Source organism: Acyrthosiphon pisum, chromosome A2, assembly GCF_005508785.2.
Source record: "Acyrthosiphon pisum isolate AL4f chromosome A2, pea_aphid_22Mar2018_4r6ur, whole genome shotgun sequence".
NCBI classification, from domain to species: domain Eukaryota; kingdom Metazoa; phylum Arthropoda; class Insecta; order Hemiptera; family Aphididae; genus Acyrthosiphon; species Acyrthosiphon pisum.
In genome coordinates this window covers 69,356,056-69,368,238 of record NC_042495.1, presented here as the reverse complement: position 1 = coordinate 69,368,238, position 12,183 = coordinate 69,356,056, and the positions used below count along the sequence as shown (strand labels likewise).

The 12,183-nt window shown below is 27.0% G+C and overlaps 1 protein-coding gene across 2 annotated transcripts in view; it reads left to right on the top strand.

Moving 5' to 3' along the window:
- Positions 1-12,183, top strand: part of LOC100167612 (TWiK family of potassium channels protein 18) — a 147,989-nt gene that overhangs the window by 22,749 nt on the left and 113,057 nt on the right. The gene's annotated exons all lie outside the window — the stretch shown is intronic.

Below are 12,183 nucleotides of genomic sequence, written 5' to 3'. Positions count from 1 at the left end.
AATAATAAATAACACAAATATTGCTTTAAACATCAGCAAAATAATACATTGCCAGTTTCTCAGTTGTCCACGTATATATCCTGATTTTTCTATGACATTATTATGTAATAATATGTTTTTTTCTGTTCCCGCCATAGTCAATTACTTTATTTCAGAATAATGGCCGTTTACGTTGAATGGTTTTGATTATATGCCTTCTGCGGAGTAATCCTTCTTTTTACGAACATCCTAGAATAAAAAAAAAAAATTTCGGATATAGAATGTTGCTTTTATTCATTAGTTATTAATTTATTATTAGACTTTTTATATTTAACATATTTTATATAATTTTATGAAGATACACATAATATATTTATTAAGTACCTATAAATATCTATATAGTATCATATTATTATTTATATATATTATGTGAATTATATGGGGCACATGTCTGTGCTTAATGACCAAAGCTCGTGTTTTATAATAAAGTTTTACAATACTTATTATTAATTATTAGATTCTACTAACTAGGTAGGTACCTACTAATTAGTTATTATATGTAAGGTACTATGTAACTAAATAATGTATTAGATTTAATATGCATTACAGAAATATAATACACCTTCTATACACGATTTATATATAGTTATCATTAAATATTTATGTTTTATAAAATGTATTTTGCAGTTAATAAAATACCTAAGTAGTACTTTAAATCAAATACAATATTTAAATTTGTTATAATTATATTATAATAACATTTTTTTTAAAATTTTTATTACATAATGATAAACGAACTTAAATAATCTATCCATTGTTAATCACATTTACATCATTCACATCGCAATAAAAATTAAATTATTGAATAAACGAGGTTCAGCAAACACACTTGTCGGCATTAGTAATTGTATTATAAATGTAATACTGTACGTCTATACATGGGGTATAATAATAGGTATCAATGTATCATATTACATAGAGCCGTTATACAATCTAAATCGGAAATTAAATAGGTTTTGTTTACATACAATTTGAACTCTATGTAATGATATTCAACGAATTCGGTATTGACTGTGCTATAAATATTGTCGTTTAATAATATTACTGTAAAGTATCTAATGTACAAAGTGAGTAAGTACTTGATTAAAACTACATATTATTGGGCTTAAAGAGATTTCCTTAAACAAGTAACCTGCAGCTACCTACTTTACAGACACAATAACTTTGTTACTTTTTTTTCATATAAATGAAATGCAGATGATTTCAATAATTGAATAATATACTTTTATGTTTATTTTTTTTTAATATCCCTATAGTTCCTATCCAACTCATGTCAAGGCCAACCGTGTGTCATGTCTTCGTCACTATGTCCAGCTGTATAGATACAAGCAGTGCTGTTTTCACGACAAGCCGAGTTTTCACGAATAATATTGGCAGTAGATTCGTTTAAATTGTAATTTTCTGCCAGCCCTAAATATTATTTTCTCGAAGCTGTTGCATATTATGCTGCCGAAAAACACCCGGTGTTTTACACGAGAATACACGATATTTATGCGGGGCCCTCTTGCTAGTTGCTGTTTGCCGTCGTCATTGTGAAAAGTAAAATCAATCAAACGGTACTGACGCGCTACGCTTTCCGGTTCGGTTGGCACTAAAGCAAAGGCAGGAACTTTAGGACCGGTGAAATGGATACTTTATTGACTTACAGACGGTATACTGGGTTTGACTTTGAAACTACCGATAATGAACTATATTGGCTACCACTTACATCATCGGGTCAACACCGATGGTTTTAAACCTAACCCGGTAAAGGTGATGTTAAAGACGATACCATTGATAAGTACCTAGGTATTATTGGTATTACTTATACAATCGAGCATGGCATTATTACTGCATTAGTATATTGGCTTAGTGTTTATCACTGCACAACAGGTTCATACATAATATAGCGTGTGTATTATAATATATCGATATTGCGGTAGGTAAACATTGAGTTGGGTGTCTTCCGCATTAATGATTTAGATTGTAAATGTCACGAAATATTCACTATTGTGGTTTATGACACTTCGCGTGTAAATCATTTCTGATGTATCGTAGAATGCAATATCTGAATCCTATAAATTATACACGACTCGCTGCATTTATTAAAGTAAATTCCCACGAGTATTCTATGATTTTTTTTTCGACAGTAACATTTACATTGAAATACCTATCTTATTTTATTTGTTACTTAAACATGACATTTTAGTCGATTAGTGGGTAAAAGTCAATTTTTTTTCAATCATCGGTATAAAAACCCGAAAACTCAAAATAGTAGTTGCCGACAGTTTGGTGTACATTACTTACGTGGCTGTTAGGCATTTAATGTTGAACAGGCGATGCGTATATAGTGTGCAATAAACGCCAATGGCCACTCATCACTGCCGCCTGTCGAACGCAAGCCAAATGGACACTGCCGTCGCCGCATCGGTTGAGTTGGTTGATTGATTGCTGTAAATGACTTTGGTGAATTCTACACACTTGTTGACTTGGCTGGTAGCCCAAAACCTGGTTATGTCACCCAAAACGGTGTTTACTATACCCTATATTAGGGTGACCATACATCCGTTTAAAACGGGATTGTCCCTTTTTTGATCATTATGTCCCGTTGTCCCGAGAAACTTTGAACGGGACGTATTTTATCCCGTTTTAATCCCGTTATTTCCATATAATCAAATTATAATTTATGAATTTTTGTAAAAAAATAAAATAAAACATATTTAAAACTTGAAACCAAAGTTATAAATAACAGACTAACATTTCCGTCATCGATGTGCCGATGCCGACGAGCAATACAAATAGTAATAAGATAAGCGTATAGCTTAGCAGTATAGCTATAGCATAATAATTGTACCATACTACCATAGTAGTAGTAAATTAGCCATTAGGATATTAGGTACCTAATAATGTATAGTATTAAATATTAATTCTATGAATATATCGCGGACCGTGGCATGCGAAACGATAACCGATAGTTTCTGCGAATCATCTAGTCAAAAAGTCGAACAACAAAATATGTCGAATACTAACGTACAAACTACAAACAGTAAAGCGATTTTGTTTATTATAGCCACTACTAATCGCCTTTTTTCTTTAAATTTTGTGAGTTGGTGCATTATTTTTTTTTTTAAATGCCAAAGAGGAGATGTGCATTCACTATATCTTTACAGTCTGAATTAACTTTTCTAAAAAATTGTGAAGAAATCTCGTTCCTACTATCAAATCAATTATAATTCTGAAAAATCATTACAAAAAATATTCGTCTAATGATTTTTATGATTTTTTGTTAACACAACCAAAGCTATTAAACGCAATCAGTTCATCGCAAAAGTACAGTGACGGCACTGCAATAGATAATAAAGAACATGATGAGGAATCGACATCAACCCAATAAAAGTAAACAAGTGTTTTTTTATTAAAATATTAAACATGGTAATTAAAAATTATTTTAATTGTAACTATAAAATATAAAAAAGCAGGTAAGTGGATGTCGCTCTGCTGTACAGTAGATTACAAGTGGGTCACTGTATAATGGATGGTATTAAATTTGAATTCAATGATATAATATCACTGTATAAGAAAAACGATTCTGAGCGGAGACGGTTTGTCAGTCTGGATATTTTATATTTTGTTATTATTTATTTTATCATGTAAGTTGAATTAATATTAAAATATTATAATTTTTTATTCGTTTCTATGGTGATAAACAAAGCGTTAGAAATTAAAATCCCATTTTTAGCATTTTTTTCGTCATTTTCCGGTGGTTTTTCCCGTGGCATTAAATAACTATTGAGAAAATCGAAAAATGACCTCTCTAAAGTACCACCTTGATCCAATTTGCTAAAAGATAAGGTACTATATGTTGAAATCGAAACACTCCTTCTGGAAGAAATTCTGTATACAGGATATAAAAATAAAAAATAAAAAATAAAAAAATAAACACCATTGTAAAAACAATAACTTCCTCGCTCCGCTCAGAATCTAAAATAATTAAAAAAAATGTGTATGTTTTTTTAGAGTATTTAATTTTTTGCTTGTCCCGTTTTTTTTTTTTTGTAAAACTGGTCACCCTACCCTAAATATACAGGGTTATTCACTAAGCGTGATCGCCCCATTTTTCTTTAATAAGCAGGTATAGTTATTCAAAATCTGTTTTTTGGAACTTTTAAATATTTGAAATTGTATGTACATATTATTAAAAAAGTGATTATTGACGATACGAACTTATTGTTTTTAAATTAAATCACCCGTTTTACTTAGATTTTCAGCAGATATTTTTTCAAAAATGTTGATATATCAAAATTAAAATTCAAACAAGTAGCTTCTGACTTATTAAACTTTATGTACTAATGATAATAGTTCGTGATATTTGCCTGGGTAGTTCACCAAAACAGATCTAAATTCAATATTTGTTGTGTCATTTTCTTATTAGTTATTATTCAGATAATTATTATTTATTACAAATTTTAAAATGGTAATACATTAATAGAACTTTCCTATAATAATTTATAATCAATTGGAAAGGAAATGATACCTATCATTCGTATTTTATTGAATTTCTTTTCTAACTTTTTTTCTTAAATATAAATAAATAAATATAACACAATAAATTTTATGTTATGTGAATAAGCATATATTATATGATCAGTAGTAGGTACATAATATTTGATAACACGGATTTAGATACCATCAACGTTTTTAAATAAATCATCTGCTGAATAATTTTAAGTAAAACAGAGTGGTTATCAATTGAAATACAGAAGTATGTATTACCACAGGACAATCCTTCAATGATACAATCTCAAATATTCGAAAGTATATTCTTTAGGTATACCTATTTATAAGTTTAAAAAATCAGATTTTATTCAACTGAATTTTTAAATAAAAAGATAGTTAGGTTGCTAAGAGAATCTCCCTTTATATAATTAATGAAACTTAATTTTTTAACCGTACCCATTTAGAATATTAACAGAGTTCAAAGTTAAAATAAATTTTCCTTTAACAATATAATTTATATAAATTATAACTCTATACAGAATCTTATCTATCATTATTATTAAATTAATTATTATTTAAATATTGGGTCGACTTAATGTTTGCATTTTTCTGATAACATAATGTTCTGTAAAATTAATTGATTTGAAAATCATGATATTACCATGTAATGTTCTAAAACTAAATTTATATATTGCTCTTACAGAACTTTTAATTCTTAAATTGGTTCACTATTTTATCAGTTTAGATTTATACAGCACGAATAATCTATGACAATTAGGCACTACAAAACTTTCATATATACAGTCCTATTCATTAATTCAGGCTCTTAGATTAATTACATTTGTACCCTAATGCACGTCAAACAATTGTGTGCGTAAAGACGTCCGATCTAAATCGGAACCATAACTGAATTGGCTACCCAACATCACAACTTGTTTACAATTAAATTTAACAACCACGAATAATTCATTAATATTAAACATGTCGACTGTAACTATCAATTTAACTACACCACTAATTAAAAGAAAATAGAGTAGGGACCATAGTTAGAATTACAAAAAAACTTAAGATGTATGGCAAGGTTTAATAAATTAAGAATAAGTTATTTGTTTATACAATTTATTATATTTGATCATTGTTATACAGTTTTAAAAACAAAAATTGTGGTAACAAAGAACGTAACCCAAATAAGTAATTTTTAAGAATAGACATTTCTGGTAAACAAAAAATGCAAACGTTTCTTTGAACTTTTGTATGAAAATAAAAATAACAGTGAAAACTGAAAACCGTCTACTACAGAGTTGTTTAGTACTCCCACAAATATTCCGTCCGAAACAGATATAGGTTTTATCGAATATGACCGAATTTCTTAGTTTTAGGTAATTAATAATATATTATTTTGATTAAATATAATTTTATCTGGTTAATTAAGTTACTCACATACTTATAGCCCTGACTAAATAAATACATATGTAAAATGTTATCAAACAATTATTGCGTTTTGGCGTAACTATTGTGCTTTTTTATTTATAAGGGAGAAACACCTAGTAAAGTTTACTATAAATGTTTTCTTGTTTGAGGTTATTATTTAATCCTAAAGTTAAGTATTCAATGAGTTATATTTTATTATTTCTGAGTGTTGACTATTTGCAGGGTAATATCCACCACCCGTATTTTATCTATTCAATTGGATGGGCAATGTTTTTCTTCTAACTTTCTTTTACTTAATCAATGTTTTTGTGTGTATTTTATATTTACTATACTATATTATGACTTAAATACCTACTTCCACAAAAATACTTTCATACTATATGAAAAAGTACAACTGCTTAAGATTCAACCATATGGTTTGAAGTTTAAACAATGATATTCATGAGAAATAATTTACTGTTCAACATAATTAATATAAATGAACGAATGTTATTTACTGTCCAGAATGAACCCTTTATGGTACTCAAATCCCTTCATCATTCTCAACTATAAAATATCATGGACTGACTCTCGACCACCGTCTTACCTTGGTTTACCATATCCAAGCCAAAATACTACAATGAAACTCCCTAAATACTAGAAACTCTAATCATCGAACACTCAAAATTAAGCATTAAATGACTTCTCTATAAATCTCTCTTAAAGCCAATTTGGAAATACAGCCTACAGTTATGGGACAATGGAAAATCCCAAATCTAAATAAAATACAGAGTTTCCAAAATATTACACATTAAGTTCGGCTATGCAAATCGGCTTATTCATAATTAATTTGTGTTAATTTTGTAAAACAGCCCCACATTAGGATATTAACCCAAGGGTTGCAGTGGTGAAGTGCTATATACATTAAAGAAAATCGCATAATTAAACGAAATAAAACTTAATCTGCCCATTTAAATTACACATACTTATATACATGCGGTTGTACAGTGTCGACAATGATTCGATTCATTTGAATAAGGACCGGTCATAATGTAGTTAATACTGAAACTAATATAATGGACTCATAAAATTACTTCGTCGTATATGTTGGAAGCCTGGAAATGTTGTAAAACTTTGGTATATATTTTATTCTAATTTAATCTATTTTATAGATAATATTTTTGAAATATTCAAATTTCAAATACAGTGAAATACTACTGCAATACTATAATATATATATTATACACAAATAAATATGTTCAGTGCAAATAAATCTCTTTAATTTTCGGATAAATCTAAGAGCCTTATATTTATTTTCATAAGTTTGACAGGTATTTCCTTTTTAAGTTAACTCTATATTTTTATCAACATAAATCAATAAATTATATGCCTATATTTCGTTAGACTCAACTGTATTTACAAAATATGTTGTAAAATGTGAGATTTATCGTTGTGAATTTTTATAAGTAAATACTGTATCAAACATAAATTTAAACAGTTATATATTTTTATACTTGTAATATTTAATGATGTAGAATGTAGATACTAAATGTTATACTCAACTTTATATAAATATTATAAATTTAGAACTTGTTATTATTAGTTCATTTTTATCCTAAGGTCATTTAAAATTACATATTTTTAAGAAACATTTATTCATATTATATAATCAATATAAAAATATAATTTTTTATATAGAAAATTGTTTACTATACAGCATTGATGATCTTACATAATATTATATACCAACAATAAAATACTAAAGAACACGAACAATACCAATCAGTAATTTTGATCATAATGCATTATGGATTAGTATATGTTTACAAAAGTGTCGAATATATTTTGCTAGTCAGCAACAATAGGGTTTGTGTTTCCTTTATTTTATTTACCTTTTCAGTTTACCTATAAATATAAAAAATATTCGAAATATTGTCATACATACCAGTTTTTTCTTAAAATGTTTCTTTAATAAATTGTATTTATCTTGAAGGAATACAACTTCATGGGTTTTCCAAACGATAACAAATTATCTTTTAAATTGTGTTGACACACTTTTCACAAAATTACCATCACACGTACCTATGTTATGTGTATATTGTTACCTTTGGTGGAAGTGTAGTGCAAATTTCCCGTGAGATTTCTGTATGTGAAATAATCAAATACACGGAAAATAAACAATGTTATCAAGATATGGTTTCAAATTATATAAATTTTAATAAGCAAGCACATAATATATATTATATTCAATCTAATAAACTCAAAACTAATGATAAATAAAACTACAGTTATTATACTAAATAATGTAATTTACAAATTAAAATTATTTGAGAATGACTTCTATCCACTAGTTGATAATATTTTTTAACAATGTATTTTGATAAGTATAATCAGTCAAATTTTATAAAAATAAGTTTAAAACCATTTTAAAACCTTATTGTTTATACTAACTTTATCTACGCATCGTGTATTTTTACATCTAAATATTTAAATAATAATATTTTGTTGAACTACCATCGTTACCAACGCGTTGGTTTAATATTTTACTGTTATATGTATATTAAACAGTGGACGAAATATATACAATGAAGTGTTTTTGTGTTAAGTGATGATTTAGAGTTGTCTCATGCCGGTGCACTAAGAGTGGGCATGCCATTACTCATTTATAATAATCGTGCGATGACATTTTGTAGGTAACGGTCAAAAATAGATTTGAAATGTGCAAGTGTATTACGATTTATTTTAAACTAGATTTTATTATTGGGTAGACTTGAGAGACTATGATCACGAGACCAATAAATCAGTGATGGGTGATATTCATAGAAGAACTTGTAAATTATAAATGTTTTGCTTAAGCTATTATAATATTGGTTTTCACTGGAACAACGATCACGCTGCAAAACGAAAAATGTGATAATAACTGACGAACTTTGTAAAAGTTTTTAGATTTTGAGTGGAGCAAGGAAACTAGTGGTTTTACAATGGTGTTTTTTTTTTTTTTTTTAATCCTATATACAAAATTTCTTTCAGAAGGAATGCTTTGATTTCCACATATAGTATCTTATCTTTTAGAAAATTGGATCAAGATGGTACTTTAAAAAGGTAATTTTTTGATTTTCTTAATAGTTATTTAATGACATGGAAAAACCACCCGAAGAATTACAAAAAACCACTAAAAACGGGATTGTAATTTCTAACGCTTTGTTTATGACCATGAAAATGAATAAAAAATAACAATACCTATTAAAATATTAATTCATTTTACAGGCTATAATAAATAATAACAATAAAAAATATCCAGACTGACAAACTGTCTCCGCTCAAATCGTTTTTCTTATACAATGATATTATATCAATTCAAGTTTAGTACAATCCATTTCAATTATACATTATACCTTGTAACCTGCTGTACAGTAGAGCGACACCCACTTGCCAGCTTTTTATTACATCAATGTTTTTTTTTTCAGCTATTATAAGTTTTAGTTTTGTAATCTACCTTACGCTCACATAATATATACAACTAATTAATTTTCAAAACTATTTTACAATTAACAGATTAATATATGTTTGAATTGAAAGACCATTAACGGCGTGTCGGTGTCTATAATTATGTTTAAACGATTTCAGGTTAAAATGTCCAAAAAATAAGATCCAGTACAAAAATGTCCAGATTTTAATGTCTAATTTATGAAAAATGTCCAATGTAGGCACTCAAAATCTAATAAACACAAAATAATTATACTTTGTGCATTTTTTAATCTACCATATAATATTCTTTTCCTTTGAGGTAGCTGATTTAAATCTAGAATTGTAATTTTCGTACTAGTCGTTGTTGCACAAATGAAGAGAAAATCTCTGAATAAAAGTAGAAAATCACTGAAAGATGCCATATCGTGATAATTTCCCCTTAATATAATGTTTATAAGATAAATCATATTCATCACATTTCACTATTTCAAAAGTACAAAATGTATACTATAATGAACATTTTTGTGAAATTTTAAAAAACTGTCCATGTTTATTATTTATTTAAAATACTTTTATTCAAAGACTCGTTTATACTGTTATATTATTATTTTAAAAATAAAAGCGTCACTTTCCCACAGTCTTTGGTTACTAAATGGTTACTACTTATGGTTACTGATTACCATATTAATAATATAATATGGTGGTCTACTGGTCTGAAAATGAGTTTTTAATTTTTAAATTGTTTTTTATAATGATTGTACACTTCTAAATAAATATTAATCTACATTATGAACAAAAATAAATAAATGTTTATCCATTTATACATTATACTTACAACATGTGACTCAAATAAAAAATATTTAGTTAAAAAAAAAATACGTTTGATGAATAATTATAAAATCTTTGCTGTTTGTAATAAAAAAAAATATATATAATTATTCCTTATATTATGTCCTAGGTAAGCTGAATAAAAATTTAATACTTCCTTATTTATTATCTATTGTTTTTATATATATGTATTACAAAGGAACATTGTAAATTTTTTTTTTATGTACCTAACCTAAAGAAAAAATCTAAAGTAAGTACTACGTTAACAATGTGTTGAATGTCAGAATGTCTGATAGTATTTACATTTTTTCGTGTTGTAATTCCTGATATCTCACAACAACCACGTCCTTACATAAAGGCGCTCCTTTCATGTATAAAATACTCTAAAATATAGAGGAAAATATGAAACATCCTACAATAGGCTGTACCTCAGCGCAAACTTAAATCAGGTAATAGGAAAGTTCAACAATTTAGCTAACACGTGGAATTTAAGCATATATACCTATATATGTTAGCTATGTGTTATAAGAATGCATACCTACATTCGGAAATAGACTAAAAAGTTTCAAAATTTCGAACACGATGTACGTAAGAACATGTACATAAATGGATGAGCACAAATTAAAAATAATCAATTGTAGCATGAACGCTGATCGTGAAAAAAACAATATATTTATGACTTGTATTTTTATTTCAAAAATATACTTAGTATTTTTATTTAGTTGATAACTAAGTTTAAAATTAGTTGCATGATATACAAATAATTTTTATCGTCCAATAAATAACAACAATTTACATTTATTAATTTTTGTTGAATATTTATGTTATTTGTCCTTATTCAAAGTTTCTAATCAATTTTTTGAACATAATGTACATGTAAAGTATTATTATAAATTATAAAATATACAGTCATAATCCATGTGTGCTCAAATTGTTACCACTTATTAGGTATTGCTTTTTACTTTTAGACATTTATTGATGTATGACTTCTGATATTATTCAAAAACTTGAGAAAAACTGTATTGTTATAACATTTTTATCATTGGATTTGAAAAAATATTTTTTTTTTATTTCGAGTTAAGGTTAACAAACAATTCCAAGACGTATATATATTTAACTTAATAAAAGTTTAGTTCTTATTAATAAAAGCCATAGTAGTAACAAAAAAAAATTTTTATGTAAATTATTCATCAGTAAAAAGGTTATGTTGGCGCCTGGTGCCTGGTGAGATAACCTGAATATTAACCTATATTTTACATCAAAAACATTCGACTAAGTGCTACATAATATAAAACAGTACAATATAATAAACTATGTTGTTTTTTGTCTTAGAAATTATATTATAATATGTTAAGGAGTCACATTCTTAGTCTATTATTTAAACACTGATAAAAACGAGCTAGTTAGCCAATTAGAATAATATTAATTGGGTAGGTATTAAATATTGATATGTGATAATTTCTCCATAAACAAATTATTTTATTTATATTTAAATATTTAATTCAACAAAGAAGTATTTATCTAATAAATTAGGTATCATTAATCGTTATAAATTGAAAATGTATAATAACCATAACTATTTGTATATAGGTACCTACCTACAAATAACAAATACATATAGAATCGGAAAGTTTATATGTTCGCTGAAAATTATTGGGGCGTAAGGCGCTGAAATCTCTGAATGTATATATATAGAATATATATTAATTAGCATATCTCTACATCTAATCATAAATATTGTACACAAATTTAAAAAACTAAAAAGAATCTTCTGTTCTCCTCCAACACATACACACACGCACACACATATATACTTTTTTACTCGACTATATAGGTTGGCAAATTGGTCGATTACGTCATGGGCAAAAATAGATATGGTACTCAATTTTTGTACCTTGAGTTTAGTTTGTGCGTCATGTATACCGTTCAAAAATAAATCCCAAAATATCTTGATGGCGATCC